A 23,888-nucleotide genomic window follows, 5' to 3' on the forward strand; every position below is an offset into this window, starting at 1 on the left:
CTCAATGTGCTGTATAGACCTACTGAGAACTCTCAATGTGCTGTATAGACCTACTGAGAACTCTCAATGTACTGTATAGACCTACTGAGAACTCTCAATGTGCTGTATAGTCTACTGAGAACTCTCAATGTGCTGTATAGACCTACTGAGAACTCTCAATGTGCTGTATAGTCTACTGAGAACTCTCAATGTGATGTATAGTCTACTGAGAACTCTCAATGTGATGTATAGACCTACTGAGAACTCTCAATGTGCTGTATAGACCTACTGAGAACTCTCAATGTGCTGTATAGACCTACTGAGAACTCTCAATGTGCTGTATAGTCTACTGAGAACTCTCAATGTGCTGTATAGACCTACTGAGAACTCTCAATGTGCTGTATAGTCTACTGAGAACTCTCAATGTGCTGTATAGACCTACTGAGAACTCTCAATGTGCTGTATAGACCTACTGAGAACTCTTAATGTGCTGTATAGTCTACTGAGAACTCTCAATGTACTGTATAGTCTACTGAGAACTCTCAATGTGCTGTATAGTCTACTGAGAACTCTCAATGTGCTGTAGTCTATTCAGACCTCACTGGGTAGAAACATCTGGACGACACAAGGCGTCCTCTTAACGATGGCACGGGATGAAACAGGACTAATTAGAAAATGAACAGGCTCTACAAACAAAGACAAATTAAACAGGGCTTCCCTCCATCCCACCCAGAACTAACACTCATCTGTGGGGAACAATAGTGAAGGAAGAGGGGGGGAAGGGGAGAGGGTAGAGAGGAAGAGGGAGGGAAGAGGAGATGGTGGAGAGGAAGAGGGAGGGAAGGGGAGAGGGTGGAGAGGAAGAGGGAGGGAAGAGGAGAGGGTGGAGAGGAAGAGAAAGGGAGAGGGTGGAGAGGAAGAGGGAGGTTGATCGGAAGAGGGTGGGTCTGCCTCTGCTCAGTGTCTCTCTACCAACCTCCAGCAGCGCTATCAGTCACACCTACAGGAAAGAGGGATGTTTGTGGGTGCATACCTGCCTGTATCTCAATCGTACTCTTTCATGAAGATACGGACAATCTGTTTCACTTTTTATTCAATATTCATTGTTTGACCCAAATGATGTGTACATTTCCAACACTTCGTCAAATTGTGTTTAACAATAAACTATTTGCAAGAAGTTGACTATATGTTTTGAGGAACTATCCAAATGTAGAGACTGAACAGTGTGTGTGTGTGTGTGTGTGTGTGTGTGTGTGTGTGTGTGTGTGTGTGTGTGTGTGTGTGTGTGTGTGTGTGTGTGTGTGTGTGTGTGTGTGTGTGTGTGTGTGTGTATACTTGTTTTCCTCCCTTATCATGACCCTAATGTCCTACTAATTCACTTGAATGTCCTGACAAGGTCGGAAAACAATAACTTTTTTGAAAAGTTTTAAGCTTAAGGGTTAAGTTTAGGGTTTTGGGGTTACGCTTAGCGTTGAGGTTAAGGAAGATTAGGATTTTTAATGGTCAAACATTTGTACTCCCCAAAGTCATGACATTTCATGAAAATAAAGCTGTGTGCATGTGTGGAGCTGAGTTTGGGGAAAGCCCTTCTGGCAGGGAGTCCTGGTTGTAACAGAGCTCTACAGCAGCCAGAGCAGTGGGTGTACTGCCAGCGGGCGCTCCGCCAACAGCCCCCCCCCACCTCTCTCCCTCTGTACCTCTCGCTCTACCTCCCTACACCTCTCTCTCCCTCTACCTCCCTACACCTCTCTCCCTCTACCGCTCTCTACCTCCCTACACCTCTCTCTCCCTCTACCGCTCTCTACCTCCCTACACCTCTCTCCCTCTACCGCTCTCTACCTCCCTACACCTCTCTCTCCCTCTACCTCCCTACACCTCTCTCTCCCTCTACCTCTCTCCCTCTACCGCTCTCTACCTCCCTACACCTCTCTCTCCCTCTACCTCCCTACACCTCTCTCCCTCTACCGCTCTCTACCTCCCTACACCTCTCTCTCCCTCTACCGCTCTCTACCTCCCTACACCTCTCTCTCACTCTACCGCTCTCTACCTCCCTACACCTCTCTCTCCCTCTACCGCTCTCTACCTCCCTACACCTCTCGCTACCTCCCTACACCTCTCTCTCCCTCTACCTCCCTACACCTCTCTCTCCCTCTACCGCTCTCTACCTCCCTACACCTCTCTCTCCCTCTACCTCTCGCTACCTCCCTACACCTCTCGCTACCTCCCTACACCTCTCTCTCCCTCTACCGCTCTCTACCTCCCTACACCTCTCTCCCTCTACCGCGCTCTACCTCCCTACACCTCTCGCTCCCTCTACCGCTCTCTACCTCCCTACACCTCTCGCTACCTCCCTACACCTCTCTCTCCCTCTACCGCTCTCTACCTCCCTACACCTCTCGCTACCTCCCTACACCTCTCTCTCCCTCTACCGCTCTCTACCTCCCTACACCTCTCTCTCACTCTACCTCTCGCTACCTCCCTACACCTCTCTCTCTCTCACTCTACCTCTCGCTACCTCCCTACACCTCTCTCTCTCTCTACCGCTCTCTACCTCCCTACACCTCTCTCTCCCTCTACCGCTCTCTACCTCCCTACACCTCTCGCTACCTCTACCGCTCTCTACCTCCCTACACCTCTCTCTCACTCTACCTCTCGCTACCTCCCTACACCTCTCTCTCTCTCTCTACCGCTCTCTACCTCCCTACACCTCTCTCCCTCTACCGCTCTCTACCTCCCTACACCTCTCGCTAACTCCCTACACCTCTCTCTCCCTCTACCGCTCTCTACCTCCCTACACCTCTCGCTACCTCCCTACACCTCTCTCTCCCTCTACCGCTCTCTACCTCCCTACACCTCTCTCTCCCTCTACCGCTCTCTACCTCCCTACACCTCTCGCTACCTCCCTACACCTCTCTCTCACTCTACCGCTCTCTACCTCCCTACACCTCTCTCTCCCTCTACCGCTCTCTACCTCCCTACACTTCTCTCCCTCTACCTCTCTCTACCGCTCTCTACCTCCCTACACCTCTCTCTCCCTCTACCGCTCTCTACCTCCCTACACTTCTCTCCCTCTACCTCTCTCTACCTCCATACACCTCTCAATTCAATTCAATAACTTTATTGGCATGAAAAACATCTCTCTCTCGCTCTCTCTACCTACCTCTCTCCCCCTCTACCTCTCTCTCCATCCATATACCTGTCAATTCAATTCAAGAGCTTTATTGGCATGGGAAACACCTCCCTACCTCCACACTTGTGTGTGTTTCCTTAACACATGGTCATGGAGTATGCTCAGATATAACTTACAAACATCTTCACTTTCAGATCCCAAATAAACAGACATTATTAGGACCTGCCAAAATGAGCATCCTAAACTGAATGCAGTAATCAACAGCAAAGCTTTACGCAAAAAGTGAACAATAATATATACAGTACCAGTCAAAAGTGAACAATAATATATACAGTACCAGTCAAAAGTTAACAATAAATATATACAGTACCAGTCAAAAGTTTGGACACATCTACTCATTCAAGGGTTTCTTTATTTTTACTATTTTATACAATGAAGAATAATAGTGAAGACATCAAAACTATGAAATAACACATATGGAATCATGTAGTAACCAAAAAATATATTTTAGATTTTTCAAAGTAGCCACCCTTTGCCTTGATGTCAGCTTTGCACACTCTTGGCATTCTCTCAACCAGCTTCACCTGGAATGCTTTTCCAACAGTCTTGAAAGAATTCCCACATATGCTGAGCACTTCTTGGCTGCTTTTCCTTCACTCTGCGGTCCAACTCATCCCAACCATCTCAATTGGATTGAGGTCGGGTGATTGTGGAGGCCAGGTCATCTGATGCAGTACTCCATCACTCTCCTTCTTGGTCAAATAGCCCTTACACAGCACAGCCTCGAGCTGTGTTGGGTCATTGTCCTGTTGAAAAACAAAATGATAGTCCCACTAAGCGCAAACTAGATGGGACAGCATATCGCTGCAGAATGCTGTGGTAGCCATGCTGGTTAAGTGTGCCTGGAATTCTAAATAAAATCACAGACAGTGTCACCAGCAAAGCACCCCACACCATCACACCTCCTCCTCCATGCTTCACGGTGGGAACCACACATGCGGAGATCATCTGTTCACCTACTCTGCTTCTCACAAAGACACAGCAGTTGGAACCAAAAATCTCCACTTTGGACTCATCAGACCAAAGGTCAGATTTCCACTGGTCTAATGTCCATTGCTCGTGCTTCTTGGCACAAACAAGTCTCCTCTTATTGGTGTCTTTTAGTAGTAGTTTCTTTGCAGCAATTAGACCATGAAGGCCTGATTCACGCAGTCTCCTCTGAACAGTCGATGTTGAGATGTGTCTGTTACTTGCACTCTATGAAGAATTTATTTGGGCTGCAATCTGAGGTGCAGTTAACTCTAATGAACGTATCCTCTGCAGCAGAGGTAACTCTGGGTCTTCCTTTCTTGTGGCGGTCCTCATGAGAGCCAGTTTCATCATAGTGCTTGATGGATTTTGCGACTGCACTTGAAGAAACTTTCAAAGTTCTTGAACTTTTTCCGGATTGACTTCATGTCTTAAGGTATTGATGGACTGTCGTTTCGCTTTCCTTATTTGAGCTGTTCTTGCCATATATAAGGTGAAATAAAATAAATAAATAAAAATATGGACTTGGTATTTTACCAAATAGGGCTATCTTCTGTATACCACCCCTACCTTGTCACAACACAACTGACTGGCTCAAACGCATTAAGAAGAAAATAAATTCCACAAATTAACTTTTAACAAGGCACACCTGTAATTGAAATGCATTCCAGGTGACTAACTCATGAAGCTGGTTGAGAGAATGCCAAGAGTGTGCAAAGCTGTAATCAAGGAAAAAAGTGGCTACTTTGAAGAATCTCAAATATGAAATATATTATGATATGTATAACACTTCTTTGGTTACTACATGATTCCATATGTGTTATTTCATAGTTTTGATGTCTTCACTATTATTCTACAATGTAGAAAATAGTAAAAATAAAGAAAATATGAGTAGGTGTGTCCAAACTTTTGACTGGTACTGTATATCAGATACTGTAAGAACACATGAAGCGTTCTGTCACTCATTACTGTTGTTATAACTGACAGAAATCTCAGAAGGGTAAATCTACACATTACTGTATCTCAAGGACAAATGATCTAAAAAAAAAATAATAATAATAAAATAAAAAATAAAAATTTCACGTTTGGTAATTGTCTATTTTTATCAGTTAATAAAGTGAGCGGTCAGTATTTCTAAACATCTATGAACTGATGGTTCAGACTGTATGATTGCTTGTCCAGATACAAGATGGCCATATAATAACTGTGCATTTTAAAGGATTAAAAGGATGAAAAGGTACAAATCAACAAACCCATGTATGATCCTGACTATTTTGACATGATATGGTGGACAATACTGGGCATAAAGCCTCCGATCAATCAATAATCAATAATAAAATAAGTGTTTAGTCAACCCATCAGCCGGGTTCCAACGACAATAACAGTCTATATTTGTGGCGGGGTGTGCTGATTGGTCAATCCAAGATACCCAATGACGTTGTGATTCCTAATGATCATCTACATTGTTCTGGGGGGGATTTGTTGTTGTTGTTGTTGGGGGAGGGGGGGTGACACATTAGATTTATTTTTATTATCAGTTACACACAAGGTCCAACCGAAACTTGACTTCCGGCTATTAGCTCAAGCCCTCTGAATGGGAGGGGTTCGAGGGGCTGCCACACTGGGTACCTTAGCTCAAGCCCTCTGAATGGGAGGGGTGTGAGGGGTTGCCACACTGGGTACCTTAGCTCAAGCCCTCTGAATGGGAGGGGTGCGAGGGACTGCCACACTGGGTACCTTAGCTCAAGCCCTCTGAATGGGAGGGGTGCGAGGGGCTGCCACACTGGGTACCTTAGCTCAAGCCCTCTGAATGGGAGGGGTGCGAGGGGCTGCCACACTGGGTACCTTAGCTCAAGCCCTCTGAATGGGAGGGGTGTGAGGGGTTGCCACACTGGGTACCTTAGCTCAAGCCCTCTGAATGGGAGGGGTGCGAGGGACTGCCACACTGGGTACCTTAGCTCAAGCCCTCTGAATGGGAGGGGTGTGAGGGCCTGCCACACTGGGTACCTTAGCTCAAGCCCTCTGAATGGGAGGGGTGTGAGGGGCTGCCACACTGGGTACCTTAGCTCAAGACTTCTGAATGGGAGGGGTGTGAGGGGCTGCCACACTGGGTACCTTAGCTCAAGCCCTCTGAATGGGAGGGGTGTGAGGGCCTGCCACACTGGGTACCTTAGCTCAAGCCCTCTGAATGGGAGGGGTGCGAGGGGCTGCCACATCGGGTGCCTGAGAGAGCTGATGTTGTTGGGGGGTTAACTGCTTTGTTCAAGGATTTTTCACCTTGTCGGCTCGGTGATTCGAACTAGCAACCGCTAGTCCACCTGCTGTCCCTCTGTTAGTCCAAAGCAAAGTAGCCTAATTCATTAGCTTACTTACAAACCCTGCATAACTGGTAACCTAATGCAAAGTGTTATTAACAAACAGACATTTTTTCATTTGAAACAACTAGTTGAGGAGACTAGCCCACAGAAAAACAGGATTGTGTTTTTGTCTGAGAGCTAACATATCCACAACCACGGCAACAGGCCGCCGGGCGCCGGGCCTTTCACACTTTTGTTTCCCCACCACTCGCGCTCTCTTTTTCATACGGGGTCAGCAACAAACAATCTAAGTTTGGCAACGTCAGCTATGCTTAAAACAACAGGCCTTGTTCACCAGGCTTTGTTTACAGAAATCTACAGGTTTCAATGGAGAGCTTTCTCCTTGCTCCTGTCAATCAACTCCTAATTTCCCTAATTTTTGTATGCTGTTTCAAGTCATTTCCTTCTACTTTTTAAATATGTGCGGGGGAGGGGCAAAAAGTGGAGAAAAAAATATATATATAATAATTCTTGCATAAATAGGACCTTGAAAATGGCCACTGGGCAGCTTACATTCCTTGAATTTTAAAAACGAAATCACTTTCTGAATCAGAGGCTACAGGCTCTGCCAGAGATATGACAGAGAGGATGACAAACATGAAAGGAGAGGAAAGAGAGGGGGGGAGAAATAGCGCAAGAGAGAGAGAGAAAGAGGAGCAAGGAGCGAGAGAGAAGAGCGAGGAGCGGGAGAGAAGAGGGGAGAGAAAGGGGAGCGTACCACAGAAAGGGAGTTTATGAGGGGATTGGGTTCAGACTCCCTAATGCCCTTTGTGTATGTTTATCTAAGCAAGAGCAAGACGGAGTCAGCAATAGTGAAACTGAAAGAGAGAATTGAGACTTCTCATTGTTAAATCCCTGGTGCCTACAAAGCAGCATCAATGAGTTAGCGAGCCAACTTCCCTAAATGATCTGAAATAATACTATATTTTTGTATTCAAGCCTAACTCAACAACCAAAAACACTTATCTAAGCTGAACTTCCTTAATGGTTAGTTATTTCTGGTAGTTCATTGAAGTTAAACTCATTGATCGTGCTTTGTAGTACACCCTTCTGGTCCTGTAGGTTCCTCTGGCTGTTACTGAACCATGTGTGTGTACTGTGACGTGCAACTGGCTCACTGGTCAGTCGCAGGACATAGATGAGTCTTTGTATCAGGGGTAGAGATATTGGAAACCAGATCAGAGGATGTAGACATGGGGAGAGGTGATACCTCTATTGAGCAGGTTAGTGGCCATTCTTCCATAAGGAATAGCAGAGACAGGCTATCCCCCTGCATCATCGAGGGATGGCAACAAGGGACTAACTCTACAGGTGAATTTCTCTTCAGTATCATGAGACGATCGGCATGTTTGAAAGAGTTGGCAAGAGGGGGAAACGCAAAATGTGTAGGACGGGAAAGAGAAAGGAGAGAGAAAGGAAAGAAGGGAGAGAGAGAGAGAGAAAAAGAGGAGAAAAAGAGAAAGGAGAGAGAAAGAGAAAGCAAAAGGAGAGAGAAAGGGAGAGAAAGAAGAAGGGGGAGAGAGAGAGAGAGAAAGAAAGGAGAAGGGAGAGAGAGAAAGAAAGGAGAAGGGAGAGAGAGAAAGAAAGGAGAAGGGAGAGAGAGAAAGAAAGGAGAAGGGAGAGAAAGAAAGGAGAAGGGAGAGAGAGAGAAAGAAAGAGAGAAAGGAGAAGGAGAGAGAAAGAGAAAGGAGAGAATTAGGTCTGGGGGACTCCCTGTTCAGTAGTTATTCATTAACACTTTCCTCCTCCGTTCTTCTCCTCCCCAGATATAAAAAACACACTCCCATTAGAATGACTGGCCTTCCACCTCACTACCTCCAGTACACTGCAAGTACAACTTGTGTGTGTGTGTGTGGTGTGTGTGTGTGTGTGTGTGTGTGTGTGTGTGTGTGTGTGTGTGTGTGTGTGTGTGTGTGTGTGAGTGTGTGTGTGTGAGTGTGTGTGTGAGAAAGGAGGGTATGCTTGAAGCCCTGGACTACTCAGGTTTCAGATGAGGGGTAAAATAGTTAACAGATTGCCCGTCTCAGTACCAGAGGTCAATGCCAGATGAGCTTCAGTCTACAGTACATCTCTTTGTCACTTTCCCCTAAACATACATATATGGTTTGCAGTAATTACCATAAAAGTACAGACATTAAAACGCCAGGATAATATAATCATTTTCCCCTTACAAAAGATTGATTAATCCCATTCCATACTATTCATTACATAACAATCATTTAGGAAACGCTACGACTGATCAGTTCACTTAACAAATAACAAATACCAATGAAGGATTGACTGATTTCAAATCTTCATCCACCACAGTGGTGAGCGTGCTGCCATCTAGCTGAGGCTTATGGGAGATCAACCGGTCACTTAAACTACATGGCCAAAGGTATGTGGACACCTGCTCCTTGAACACATCATCCCAAAATCATGGGCATTAATATGGAGTTGGTCCCCCCTTTGCTGTTAAGACAGCCTCCACTCTTCTGGGAAGGCTTTCCACTAGATGTTGGAACATTGTTGATGGGACTTGCTTACATTCAGCCACAAGAGCATTAGTGATCTCGGGCATTGATGTTTGGCGATTGAGCCTGGCTCGCAGTTGGTGTTCCACATCATCCCAAAGGTGTTCGATGGGGTTGAGGTCAGGGCTCTGTGCAGGCCAGTCATGTTCTTCTACACCGATCTCAACAAACCATTTCTCTATGGACCTCGCTTTGTGCACAGGGGCATTGTCATGCTGAAACAGGAGAGGGACTTCCCCAAACTGTTGCCATAAAGTTGAAAGCACAGAATTGTCTAGAATGTCAATGTATGCTGTAGCGTTAAGATTTCCCTGCACTGGAATTAAGGGACCTAGCCTGAACCATGAAAAACAGCCCTAGACCATTATTCCATCCTCCACCAAACTTTATAGTTGGCACTATGCATTGGGGCAGGTAGCGTTCTCCTGGCATCCGCCAAACACCCAGATTCGTCCATCAGAATGCCAGATGGTGAAGCGTGATTCATCACTCCAGAGAACGTGTTTCCACTGTGCCAGAGTCCAATGGCAGCGAGCTTTACATCACTCCAGCCGACGCTTGGCATCGCACATGGTGATCTTAGGCTTGTGTGCGTCTCCTCGGCCATGGAAACCCATTTCATAAAGCTCCTGGTGAACAGTGCTTGTGTTGTCGTTGCTTCCAGAGGCATTACGCACTTCAGCGATCCCGTTCTGTGAGCTTGTGTGGCCTACCACTTCGCGGCGGAACGGTTGTTTCTCCTAGACGTTTCCACTTCACAATAACAGCTCTCCAGAGGGTGGTGCGGTCTGCCCAACGCATCACCGGGGGTAAACTACCTTCCCTCCAGGACACCTACAGCACCTGATGTCACAGGAAGTCCAAAAAGATCATCAAGGACAACAACCACCTGAGCCACTGCCTGTTCACCCCACTACCATCCAGAAGGCGAGGTCAGTACAGGTGCATCAAAGCGGGGACAGAGAGACTGAAAAACAGCTTCTATCTCAAGGCCATCAGACTGTTAAATAGCCATCACTAGGCGGCTTCTACCCGGTTACGTAACCCTGCACCTTAGAGGCTGCTGCCCTATATACATAGACATGGAATCACTGGTCACTTTAATAATGGAACACTAGTCACTTTAATAATGGAACACTAGTCACTAATAATGTTGACATATTTTGCATTACTCATCTCATATGTATATACTGTATTCTAAAATGTTGCTCATCCAAATATTTATATATTCTTAATTCCCTTCCTTTACATTTGTGTGTATTGTGTATATTGTTGTGAAATGTTAGATATTACTTGTTAGATATTACTGCACTGTTGGAGCTAGAAACAATAGCATTTTGTTACACCCGCAATAACATCTGCTAAACATGTGTATGTGACCAATAAAATTTGATTTGTTTGACTTACAGTTGACCAGGGCAGCTCTAGCAGGGCAGAAATTTGACAAACTGACTTGTTTGAAAGGTGGCATCCTATGATGGTGCCACGTTGAAAGTCCCTGAGCTCTTCAATTCGGGCCATTCTACTGCCAATGTTTGTCTATGGAGATTGCATGGCTGTGTGCTCGATTTTATACACCTGTCAGCAACGGATGTGGCTGAAATAGTCAAATCCACTCATTTGAAAGGGTGTCCACATACTTTTGTAGTGTTTCTCCACAAAAACACAGAGCAAACTGGCAAGTACTGTACTTCAATATTTGGACCGAGGTGCTAAACAGAAGAGCATTAAATAAACATCTCTCTCTAGTCACAGTTTGGTGTTTAGGCAAGATCAAAGTATATTCACATATTGAAGTATCTCCTGTTTTGGTGAATATGGACAAAAATAACTAAACTGATACGACAAATTTAATTTCATTTGTACGCAGATAGAAAAACCAGCTGTAGGCTAAGGGAATGCAGCCCAACAACACAACAGCAAAACACTGAAAGTCGGCATAGACGTATGAACGTTAGATAGACACGAAGTTCCAACTGTCTCTCTCAAAAGCTCTCATCCTCTTCAAAGTCACGTCCATCTATACTGTAGGACATTCTACCATAGATAAAGACATGAATGTGTATGTTCATTTAGGATATTTTGAGCTGGTGAGTTTTTGCAGAAACTCTCTGGCGGTTGTATCTCTATGAGCTGAACATGCCTGGATACAGATCTGTTCCCCCCCTGTCACTGTGGCGTTCAGCAGGCAGCTGAGGCGGTGAGCACAGAGATATGTGCAGAAAGTCACTCGCTGGCAAAATGAGGCCATTCAACCACATGGCCAGTGTGAAGAGGACCCACTGGTCCGCGATTGGCCAGCCCACACTGGGGAAGGGGAGGACACAGTACAGAGAGGGGGGAGAGAGAGAGAGAGAGAGCGAGAGAGAGAGAGAGAGAGAGAGATGCGGTCACGTGACCTAGTCCAGCAGAGAGCTGTATAATAGGCCCTCTCTCGGAGTAGAGAGGCAAAGGCTGGATGTGAACCAAAATCCCTCTACCACACACAGGCTTGGCATTGTTGCCTGTTCACTGGACTCCATCTCAGGGGGCACTTTATCATTCAATTAGGACAGCTTTCACACCAGACACCAGAGAAAGGAGACCTTCAATCAAACTCAAAAAGTTCACACTAAAGCTGGAGGGGACACAGAAAAGGGACTCAAAGTTGTCACTCAACTTTCATTTTTTTGTGTTGTTGTCATCCAAGACTTTGAGGAGAGGAAGAGAGAGGAAGAGGAAGAAATGTGACAACATGCAGTCAACCACGTGTTCATGAAGGGTACGGTATCTATGTGTGAATGGGGTAGTACTGCCGTATTATGGGGGAGAGAGAGGGAGGATGTCAGAGAGGTGGGAGGAGGAGAGAGGTGGGAGGATGTCAGAGAAGTGGGAGGATGTCAGAGAAGTGGGAGGAGGAGAGAGGTGGGAGGATGAGAGAGGTGGGAGGATGAGAGAGGTGGGAGGAGGGGGAAAGGTGGGAGGAGGGGAGAGGTGGGAGGAGGAGAGAGGTGGGGAGGATGCAGAGAGGTGGGCGAGGAGGAGCAGAGGTGGGAGGTCGAGGGGGAGGGCGAGAGGTGGGAGGATGTCAGCAGAGGTGGGAGGATGTCAGAGAAGTGGGAGGATGTCAGAGAAGTGGGAGGATGTCAGAGAGGTGGGAGGATGTCAGAGAAAGGTAACAAACGAGAGATGAATAGAGGACAGGAGATAAAGAGAAGAAATAAAGCAGCCAATCAGGACTCCTGGTCCAAAAGGGCGCTAGGCTGAGTTAACAGCGTCACTGCATGCAGAGCTTTATTTTTTTCCTCTCTCAGTTATAGAAAAACTGTTGTAACTATGAACCACTGATTAACGTAGGTTCATTTACTATGTGAATTTATTGCGGTTAAAACAATGACATGTTCAGACAGACTTCAGATCAGAAACTGAATTGTACTCAACTTGGTCTTGAATGAACAGAGCACATTCACCTAGACACAGAGCAAAGCTGCGGTACCTGATGGACTTCCCCCTCCCATACACTCTACTGTCCTAATGAAGTTCTCTTCACATTTACAAACCCAATGTTCAATGTTCATATTCCCTCATCTCTCAATGTATGCATCCTTACCTTCACCACCCTCTCAAACTTTTTGGCCAAATATTGAGCTTTGAATGTTACCAGAAAAGTGGGAATCATTTAACACTGTCTCAACTTCATGTTTTTCTACTTCTTTCTAAGGAGGGAGAGATGCTTTCTTGTCATCGAAGGAGGGAGAGATGCTTTAACGTCATCGAAGGAGGGAGAGATGCTTTCTTGTCATCGAAGGAGGGAGAGATGCTTTAACGTCATCTAAGGAGGGAGAGATGCTTTCTTGTCATCGAAGGAGGGAGAGATGCTTTAACGTCATCTAAGGAGGGAGAGATGCTTTAACGTCATCTAAGGAGGGAGAGATGCTTTAACGTCATCGAAGGAGGGAGAGATGCTTTAACGTCATCGAAGGAGGGAGAGATGCTTTAACGTCATCGAAGGAGGGAGAGATGCTTTAACGTCATCTAAGGAGGGAGAGATGCTTTAACGTCATCTAAGGAGGGAGAGATGCTTTAACGTCATCTAAGGAGGGAGAGATGCTTTAACGTCATCTAAGGAGGGAGAGATGCTTTCGTTGGCATAATTATTTAGGGGTTGTGATTGTGGAGCAGGGCGGGGTTGTGGAGCAGGGCGGGGTTGTGGAGCAGGGCGGGGTTGTGGAGCAGGGCGGGGTTGTGGAGCAGGGCGGGGTTGTTAAAAATCACTTGAGAAGAAGGAAGGGGTAACGTGTCACCAGACACGGTGTCTGACTGTGTTCTGCTCCGAGTGTGAATCAGGCATTACTCTCAGTACTATAGTCCTCTGATCCTCAGTACTACAGTCGTGGCCAAAAGTTTTGAGAACCACACAAATATTAATTTCCACAAAGTTTGCTGCTTCAGTGTCTTTAGATATTTTTGTCAGATGTTACTATGGAATACTGAAGTATAATTACAAGCATTTCATAAGTGTCAAATGCTTTTATTGACAATTACATGAAGTTGATGCAAAGAGTCAATATTTGCAGTGTTGACCCTTCTTTTTCAAGACCTCTGCAATCCACCCTGGCATGCTGTCAATTAACTTCTGGGCCACATCCTGACTGATGGCAGCCCATTCTTGCATAATCAATGCTTGGAGTTTGTCCGAATTTGTGGGTTTTTGTTTGTCCACCCGCCTCTTGAGGATTGACCATAAATTCTCAATGGGACTAAGGTCTGGAGAGTTTCCTGGCCATGGACCCAAAATATCGATGTTTTGTTCCCCGAGCCACTTAGTTATCACTTTTGCCTTATGGCAAGGTGCTCCATCATGCTGGAAAAAGCATTGTTCGTCACCAAACTGTTCCTGGATGGTTGGGAGAAGTTGTTCTCGGAGGATGTGTTGGTACCATTCTTTATTCATGGCTGTGTTCTTAGGCAAAATTGTGAGTGAGCCCACTCCCTTGGCTGAGAAGGAACCCCACACATGAATGGTCTCAGGATGCTTTACTGTTGGCATGACACAGGACTGATGGTAGCGCTCACCTGGTCTTCTCCGGACAAGTTTTTTTCCGGATGCCCTAAACAATTGGAAAGGGGATTCATCAGAGAAAATGACTTTACCCCAGTCCTCAGCAGTCCAATCCCTGTACCTTTTGCAGAATATCAATCTATCCCTGATGTTTTTCCTGGAGAGAAGTGGCTTCTTTGCTGCCCTTATTGACAGCAGGCCATCCTCCAAAAGTCTTCGCCTCACTGTGCGTGCAGATGCACACACCTGCCTGCTGCCATTCCTGAGCAAGCTCTGTACTGGTGGTGTCCCGATCCCGCAGCTGAATCAACTTTAGGAGACGGTCCTGGTGCTTGCTGGACTTTCTTGGATGCCCTGAAGCCTTCTTCACAACAATTGAACCGCTCTCCTTGAAGTTCTTGATGATCCAATAAATGGGTGATTTAGGTGCAATCTTACTGGCAGCAATATCCTTGCCTGTGAAGCCCTTTTAGTGCAAAGCAATGATGACGACACGTGTTTCCTTGCAGGTAACCATGGTTGACAGAGGAAGAACAATGATTCCAAGCACCACCCTCCTTTTGAAGCTTCCAGTCTGTTATTCAAACTCAATCAGCATGACAGAGTGATCTCCAGCCTTGTCCTCATCAACAGTCACACCTGTGTTAATGAGAGAATCACTGACATGATGTCAGCTGGTCCTTTTGTGGCAGGGCTGAAATACAGTGAAAATATTTTTTTAGGGATTCAGTTCATTTGCATGGCAAAGAGGGACTTTGCAAATAATTGCAATTCATCTGATCACTCTTCATAACATTCTGGAGTATATGCAAATTGCCATCATACAAACTGAGGCAGCATACTTTGTGAAAATTAATATTTGTGTCATTCTCAAAACTTTTGGCCACGACTGTACAGTTCCCCTCTGATCCTCTCAGTACTACATTCCCCTCTGATCCTCTCAGTACTACAGTTCCTCTCTGATCCTCTCAGTACTACAGTTCCTCTCTGATCCTCTCATTACTACAGTTCCTCTCTGATCCTCTCAGTACTACAGTTCCTCTCTGATCCTCTCAGTACTACAGTTCCTCTCAGTTCCTCTCTGATCCTCTCAGTACTACAGTTCCTCTCTGATCCTCTCAGTACTACAGTTCCTCTCAGATCCTCTCAGTACTACAGTTCCTCTCAGTTCCTCTCAGTTCCCCTCTGATCCTCTCAGTAGTACAGTTTTTCTCGGTTCCCCTCTGATCACCTCTGATTCACTGGCACATAAGATGGCATAACTGGATCGGTGCATATTTAAGGCATTACAGGGCTAAGATGAATAACTGCCTCCTTAGGCAGGGATATGACCCACGTTTAGGTATATCTTATTTTCATTATTTCAAAACTCTTTAATGCAAACCTACATGTTCTCCTGCCACTTACCTAAACTTAGCATCTTTAGAAACAATGGTAGCGAATGATCCGAGGTGAGGTTTTTCTTAGTGGAGTTCAGGATTCATAAACTGTCAATCTGTGTCAAGGCACTAACTCCCTCCAGAGTGAGGTTCGTGGTTGAGGCTCAACACAACAGAACCTACTTTGCAGTTCTTACACAGTAAATATATTTCCCACAGAATCCCTTTGGGTACTGTAAAACATGATACATCTGCCAGGTAGGCTCACGTCACAGGTCAAAGTTTTCAGAGTGGGAGTGTTTCCACAGGCAGTAGTTTGTGAACAGAGATATTGCAAAACATTGGCGTGAGCAATTTAACCTGACCTTTATATTTAGCCTCTGACTTGGTCATTTCGCTGAGTAGTAATCACATCAGGAATATTAATAAAAAAAATCGATGCATTTCACTTCAGGGGGAAAAGTTCTCCATTTCTGATAGATACCTTGACATATGTCTATCTATATATACATGTTCCTCCAGTCTTCGTTTCTCCTGTACATCAGCTTAATCTTTCACCAAACTGGGCCCTCAGATAGCAGTTGTATGTCAACTGATCTCATCATTATTCTGTTTGGAAAGAACCATGAGATGTCCCAGTATGTTCTGAGGTTGAAACCATATGTCAAAGACAATGAACTGACAGCGAAGTCCCAAAAACTAAACAATGTGTTTACTGCAGAGAGAAAAGACAGGCAATAAATCTAGAACAGACACCATAGAGGAAGTAGCCCTGAGGGGTGTAGCCCCAGTCTTTGGATGAGATGGATGGAGGACAGAGAGAGAGAGGGGGGGAGAGAGAAAGACAGAGGGAAAGGAGGGGTGTAGCCCCAGTCTTTGGATGAGATGGATGGAGGACAGAGAGAGAGAGAGGGGGGAGAGAGAAAGACAGAGGGAAAGGAGGGGTGTAGCCCCAGTCTTTGGATGAGATGGATGGAGGACAGAGAGAGAGGGGGGGAGAGAGAGACAGAGGGAGAGGTGTTTAAGTGGTGCTTCGTGATGGATGGAACTAGGTCCTGAAAAGCCACAGCTGCTCTGCTCTTCCCAGAAATAAATCCAGAAGGAAAAGTGGCAGTATGTGGTTCAAGCATTTAGCATCCTCCTCCTACTACAGACCTGCACACTGCATTTAGCATCCTCCTCCTACTACAGACCTGCACACTGCATTTAGCATCCTCCTACTACTACAGACCTGCACACTGCATTTAGCATCCTCCTACTACTATAGACCTGCACACTGCATTTAGCATCCTCCTCCTACTACAGACCTGCACACTGCATTTAGCATCCTCCTCCTACTACAGACCTGCACTTAGCATCCTCCTCCTACTACAGACCTGCACACTGCATTTAGCATCCTCCTCCTACTACTACAGACCTGCACACTGCATTTAGCATCCTCCTCCTACTACTACAGACCTACACACTGCATTTAGCATCCTCCTCCTACTACAGACCTGCACACTGCATTTAGCATCCTCCTACTACTACAGACCTGCACACTGCATTTAGCATCCTCCTACTACTATAGACCTGCACACAGCATTTAGCATCCTCCTCCTACTACAGACCTGCACACTGCATTTAGCATCCTCCTACTACTACAGACCTGCACACTGCATTTAGCATCCTCCTCCTACTACAGACCTGCACACTGCATTTAGCATCCTCCTCCTACTACAGACCTGCACACTGCATCTAGCATCCTCATCCTACTACTACAGACCTGCACACTGCATTTAGCATCCTCCTCCTACTACTACAGACCTACACACTGCATTTAGCATCCTCCTCCTACTACAGACCTGCACACTGCATTTAGCATCCTCCTCCTACTACAGACCTGCACACTGCATTTAGCATCCTCCTACTACTACAGACCTGCACACTGCATTTAGCATCCTCCTACTACTACAGACCTGCACACTGCATTTAGCATCCTCCTCCTACTACAGACCTGCACACTGCATTTAGCATCCTCCTCCTACTACAGACCTGCACACTGCATTTAGCATCCTCCTCCTACTACAGACCTGCACACTGCATTTAGCATCCTCCTCCTACTACAGACCTGCACACTGCATTTAGCATCCTCCTCCTACTACTACAGACCTGCACACTGCATTTAGCATCCTCCTACTACTACAGACCTGCACACTGCATTTAGCATCCTCCTACTACTACAGACCTGCACACTGCATTTAGCATCCTCCTCCTACTACTACAGACCTGCACACTGCATTTAGCATCCTCCTCCTACTACTACAGACCTGCACACTGCATTTAGCATCCTCCTCCTACTACTACAGACCTGCACACTGCATTTAGCATCCTCCTCCTACTACTACAGACCTGCACACTGCATTTAGCATCCTCCTACTACTACAGACCTGCACACTGCATTTAGCATCCTCCTCCTACTACAGACCTGCACACTGCATTTAGCATCCTCCTCCTACTACTACAGACCTGCACACTGCATTTAGCATCCTCCTACTACTACTACAGACCTGCACACTGCATTTAGCATCCTCCTCCTACTACTACAGACCTGCACACTGCATTTAGCATCCTCCTCCTACTACAGACCTGCACACTGCATTTAGCATCCTCCTCCTACTACTACAGACCTGCACACTGCATTTAGCATCCTCCTACTACTACTACAGACCTGCACACTGCATTTAGCATCCTCCTACTACTACAGACCTGCACACTGCATTTAGCATCCTCCTACTACTACAGACCTGCACACTGCATTTAGCATCCTCCTCCTACTACAGACATGCACACTGCATTTAGCATCCTCCTCCTACTACAGATCTGCACACTGCATTTAGCATCCTCCTCCTACTACAGACCTGCACACTGCATTTAGCATCCTCCTCCTACTACAGACCTGCACACTGCATTTAGCATCCTCCTCCTACTACTACAGACCTGCACACTGCATTTAGCATCCTCCTACTACTACAGACCTGCACACTGCATTTAGCATCCTCCTACTACTACAGACCTGCACACTGCATTTAGCATCCTCCTCCTACTACTACAGACCTGCACACTGCATTTAGCATCCTCCTCCTACTACTACAGACCTGCACACTGCATTTAGCATCCTCCTCCTACTACTACAGACCTGCACACTGCATTTAGCACCCTCCTCCTACTACTACAGACCTGCACACTGCATTTAGCATCCTCCTCCTACTACTACAGACCTGCACACTGCATTTAGCATCCTCCTCCTACTACTACAGACCTGCACACTGCATTTAGCATCCTCCTACTACTACTACAGACCTGCACACTGCATTTAGCATCCTCCTCCTACTACTACAGACCTGCACACTGCATTTAGCATCCTCCTACTACTACAGACCTGCACACTGCATTTAGCATCCTCCTACTACTACAGACCTGCACACAGCATTTAGCATCCTCCTCCTACTACAGACCTGCACACTGCATTTAGCATCCTCCTCCTACTACAGACCTGCACACTGCATTTAGCATCCTCCTACTACTACAGACCTGCACACAGCATTTAGCATCCTCCTCCTACTACAGACCTGCACACTGCATTTAGCATCCTCCTCCTACTACTACAGACCTGCACACTGCATTTAGCATCCTCCTACTACTACAGACCTGCACACTGCATTTAGCATCCTCCTCCTACTACAGACCTGCACACTGCAAGGGCCATCAGAATGTGTAACGGCCCAGAGCAACGTCTACCACTCTGAATGGATCTACATGAATGTGTGTGTCATATGTGTGTGTGTATGTGTGTGTGTGTGTTTGCATGTGAGCAACAGCATTCATTGGTAAAAACGAGTTGTTAAAATGTTTTCAGAATGAATGCTGTTGCTACCTTCAAAACATGATCCAGTCAGTTTTCCTTCAATTCTCAACGAGGTTTCAGAAAATTGGTTCATGGCAATAATCCTCATTTAGATTTTGCATACAGGTAGATCTTCATACCGGTATATATAAATATATATACCCATAATGAAAATGATAAATAATAAGTATTGAACAGAATTCAAAACAAAGCTGACAGAAAACAAAGAAGGGGGTGAGAAAGTCTTTAGGAAAATAAAATGATGATATCCAAACATTAAAAACATGTCACACTTTAATCAAACCATAGATATAAGTGAAATTCCATTGCTTCGTTTAATTGATAACTACGTTCATCAAATAAACAGAACAGCTTTGTGTGTGTGGTGAATCACCACTTAGCCAACCTTTGGAAGAGTTATCTACTTATCTCTATGGTGCTGGACTGTTCAGCTGCGATGAGGATGATTTGGGAGTGCTATTAGCCCTGTGAACTTGGCTCTGATGTCATCTCTCTGAGTTGGAGTGACCAAAACAACCACAGGGTTCAACAGTCAACAGTGCTACTGTGTGAAACATTACATCATATAACTCAAATAAATAATTATTCCCTTCTCGGTTGACGCACACACGCGCACACACACACACACACACACACACACACACACACACACACACACACACACACACACACACGCGCACACACACACGAGGGTGCTGCGGGGAAAACGGCTCATAATAATGTCTGGAACGGAGCAAATGGAATGGCATCAAACACATGGAGACCATGTGTTTGATGTATTTGATACCGTTCCACTGATTCTGCGCCAGTCATTACCACGAGCTCGTCCTCCACCAACCTCCTGTGATACACACACTTTGAGAGACAGACTTCCTCTGATGCCCATGATCCGCGGCAGTTCTCAGGCTCCCAATCTGCCTGTTTTTCTCATGCTTTCTTGAGAAAATAACAAAATAGAACAATCTTGTTGCCGCCTTGATGCTAACATCCATTGTTACACGAATCCACTGTCCCCACCGGCCTCGCCACTCCTCTGTGCTCCCCAGAAGGTGAAGAAATACAAAGATAGGATCAGAGCTGTTCCTGTTCTTCTCTGGTTATTAACTACCATGTGTTCTCCCTGAGAGCTGTCCTTTCCATTAACCTAACTGATGCTCTTTTCTCATGGAAATCAGCCTCCTACCCACAGAGGTGAAGGGGATTGTGGGACATTTCCAGAGGAAGCGAGGGGACCTCCACCACACACAAAACCATTTCTCTATCAAAGGCAAACATGTAGCGTGTTGGCTTCCCACCACACAGGCTAAGCTCATGTATCAGGTAATCAAACGATGTTGTATAAGTATTTCAAAAGTTTTTCAAGAGTATTCAAAATGTTTATCCATGAAAACGTACATACCGCTGAATAAAATAGTTAGTTATCTTTATCTACAAAAACAAGGATGAGGAAAAATAAATATATTTAGTCCAGTTTAATGTGATATTACTAGGTTATTTGTAATTCAGACTTTCTTTTCCACAAAGAACATACTTCTAAAACTGTTTAACTTTGAAATGTTTACATTAAAAATATATATATCTTAAATTGTCCTAGTCAAAGGTTTGTTTTGAGAAGTTTCATTGAATATTGAAAATAAAAATTTGTTGTGGAGTTACCACTATTTCAGAAGTAGGCTATATCCACTACCTATTTATTCCAGATATGACTTTGTAGCCTACACATGCATCAAGTTTTTATTTAACTTTAGTTTGACCTAAATCTCACTCAGAAATAATGAGGAAAAGAACAAACATCAACATTAGAGTCTCAACTTGCACTGCAATTGTCCAAAACAAAAAGCATCGACGTTCTCATCTTCCATTTCCTTATTATGTGGCTGGAGGCAGTGGAAGTGAGGCCTTGATGGAGGGAGCATGCTCGTGTCAGACCTGCCATAACGGCGAGTAGGCTATTTGTTGCCTCACAAGATTTCGTGGTGATTATTAGGTAGCCAAGCCTAGACAACTATGCATAAATGTAGCCTACATTATCTATAGGCGGTGGGGACTCATATTGTTTATTTATCCTGCAACATTGTTGCCAAATGAAGCAACGTTGTATCTACAGGCCTACTTTACGCCAAGTAGCCATACTTTCACACGGAAAGCATAGCCTGTACGTCGTCGAACATTCAATAAGTAGTTAGCAATAGCATTGAAAGCCGAATAGGCTATAATAGGCTAGTCACGTAAAACTTGAAATGATCGAAACTACTAAAAGTCCATTGCAGCCTCCCAACAGCCACTACGTCACAGGTGTTTTGACGTGTTGCTCAATGTTTCAGGCTCCGTCCTGTTGCAATAGTGGGAGTAGCGTTGCAATGTGGGTTTGGTACAATTAATTATGATTAATTATACAGCCGTATCAGCACACACAAGTCCTCTGCTGTTACAATGTAGGCCTGATGCACGTACTATTAGGCTACGATGTGGATCCTTGACATCACTGTCGCCACTGGAAGTCTTCTTTCTACGTGTATAAGGTAGACTACATCAAAGCATGAAAATAAGCTAAACACTTCAAAATACAAAATTAGGCCCATGCCTAAAATATTATTAAAGATAATAATTGAGATCAGCCAGTGCAGACAACAGAATCACATGTTGCTTCTCAGAATCTGTTTTCTTAGAGTCAAATGTTGTTTGACAAAACAGTTTGAAACGAAATTACAAAGTTCAACAACAGAACAACAACAAAAGTGTATCAGTGCATATGAAACGAGGCGAGCTCCCTCCCGCATCCATAACATGACCCTACCCCATTCTAAGGGCGTGCTATAGTGTTATTTAACCATTACGAGGCACACACACACACAGACAGACAGACAGACAGACAGACACGAGACGCAAAAGTCGCATAGCCCCTCAATCCGCCCGAAAAGTTCGATCAGCGACAAACACATGACACAAGCCATTACAGTATGGAAGAACTGTCGAAGGAAAACACTCAAATAGTCACACTTCTATGGTGTGATGATTTTGAACGCCTGGAAATCAAGCAACAACTTCCATGCATTAGGATATGGTGCATGTAAACATTGAATGTCACATGTGTAGTAGGCAGACCTACTTTTAAAAAAAAATCGAAGTAGTTTACTATTTCAAATACAACAGGGACGTCCCTTCTTCTATCTCCCTCGCTCTTCTGCAGTAGCATGTTCACCATGATAAATATTCGGAAATTATTAAAAATTCTGCAATTCGTAGAAAACTCGCACCGAACATCAATCATCATTGCCAAAGCCATCTTTAACACAATGCATAATGTTTACAACTTCAATGATTTAAATGTGTTACAGCGAAGAAACGATCGCGTAATTAAGATTTAAATACCCCGATGCTGACATACTTCTACAAAATAAGCTAAATTAAACCTTGTCCGACTGCAGAACTACAACATATCACTGATCATTGAAATCTCGTGAACATCAATCTATCGATAATCATTGAAGAAAGTTGCTGTAATAATCTAAATCGTATTTTTATTTTAAACATGCACACATCAGAACGTGCAGCTACATTATGAGATCTTACAACAAAAAAAACGAGCAGTTACCCACCAAAAAGTTTCCAGCGCCGCATTAGTCAATTTCTCATGGAACCCCGGTAACATTCCATCACCGACTATTCGCAAACGTACCGTGGGAGAGACCCCACGCCACTTTTCACCGTCTTTCTTCCCTCGATCTGTTGTTTGATCATTTGTTTCTAAAATGTTCTATAATGTTTCTATATTCGGGGCCTGACTGTGTCTCTGTCTCGCTCTCAGGCTGCAGCGAGTTATGGGGCGCGAGCATTGTGGGAATGTGACGTCAGGCCACTTTCACCAACTTTTTTTTTACCCAGGGACAAGCGGTTTACTCTGTCGTGTTACACTGACGTTCTCACACTAATGCTTATGGCAATATAGAACTGATTCCACTGCAGTCTACCCTATCAGAATACATAACTGACGGAGGTATTTCAACTTTAGACAGACTTAATGTAACAATAAATTAAAAGGAAAACAAAGTAAGATTAATAAACATTTATATTACATTTTCACATATACAATCATTATAGTCTATATATTATTCTGATCAACATGTCTACTATATATTTGAAGAATATGAATGTTATTTTCGATATACATTTTTATTATAGCCTATTGATTTGGCATTGTTTGTTTCTGAAAATGATAATTGAGGCATGTTTATTGAATAAAATGTTTATTTATGTCAAAACAGCAATCTCATATATTTGTACAATATTGCTTAATCAACAATTTTACATTGATTATATTGAGAGGCAAGTTTATAGGCCTATAGATAGCCTATGTTTCACTGATAACCTGTGCTTTGCAAGTAATCCCACTCATTACTTTATTAATATTGGTCTGTTTATTCGTTTATGTTTGGGTTTTATAATACTGAACGAATAATTTAGATATATATATAGAGTTTCAAGTTTGTGTAATTATTCATAACTCATGTCATTTTATAGGTAACTCTTCGAAATATAATTTTCATGTGGCC

General features: G+C 44.6%; 1 protein-coding gene across 2 annotated transcripts in view; it reads right to left on the minus strand.

The window, feature by feature from the left end:
• Positions 1–23,182, minus strand: part of LOC106572826 (zinc finger protein PLAGL2) — a 42,912-nt gene extending 19,730 nt beyond the window's left edge. The window contains exon 1 of one of the 2 annotated variants that reach the window (XM_014147333.3): positions 22,935–23,182. The gene's annotated coding sequence lies outside the window, so the exon portion shown is untranslated. The remainder of the gene's footprint in view (positions 1–22,934) is intronic. The other variant, XM_082962240.1, reaches the window with a different exon arrangement.
• Between the last annotated feature and the right edge of the window lie 706 nt (positions 23,183–23,888).

The sequence above is a fragment of the Salmo salar genome, chromosome 15, assembly GCF_965601325.2.
Source record: "Salmo salar chromosome 15, fSalSal1, whole genome shotgun sequence".
NCBI lineage: Eukaryota > Metazoa > Chordata > Actinopteri > Salmoniformes > Salmonidae > Salmo > Salmo salar.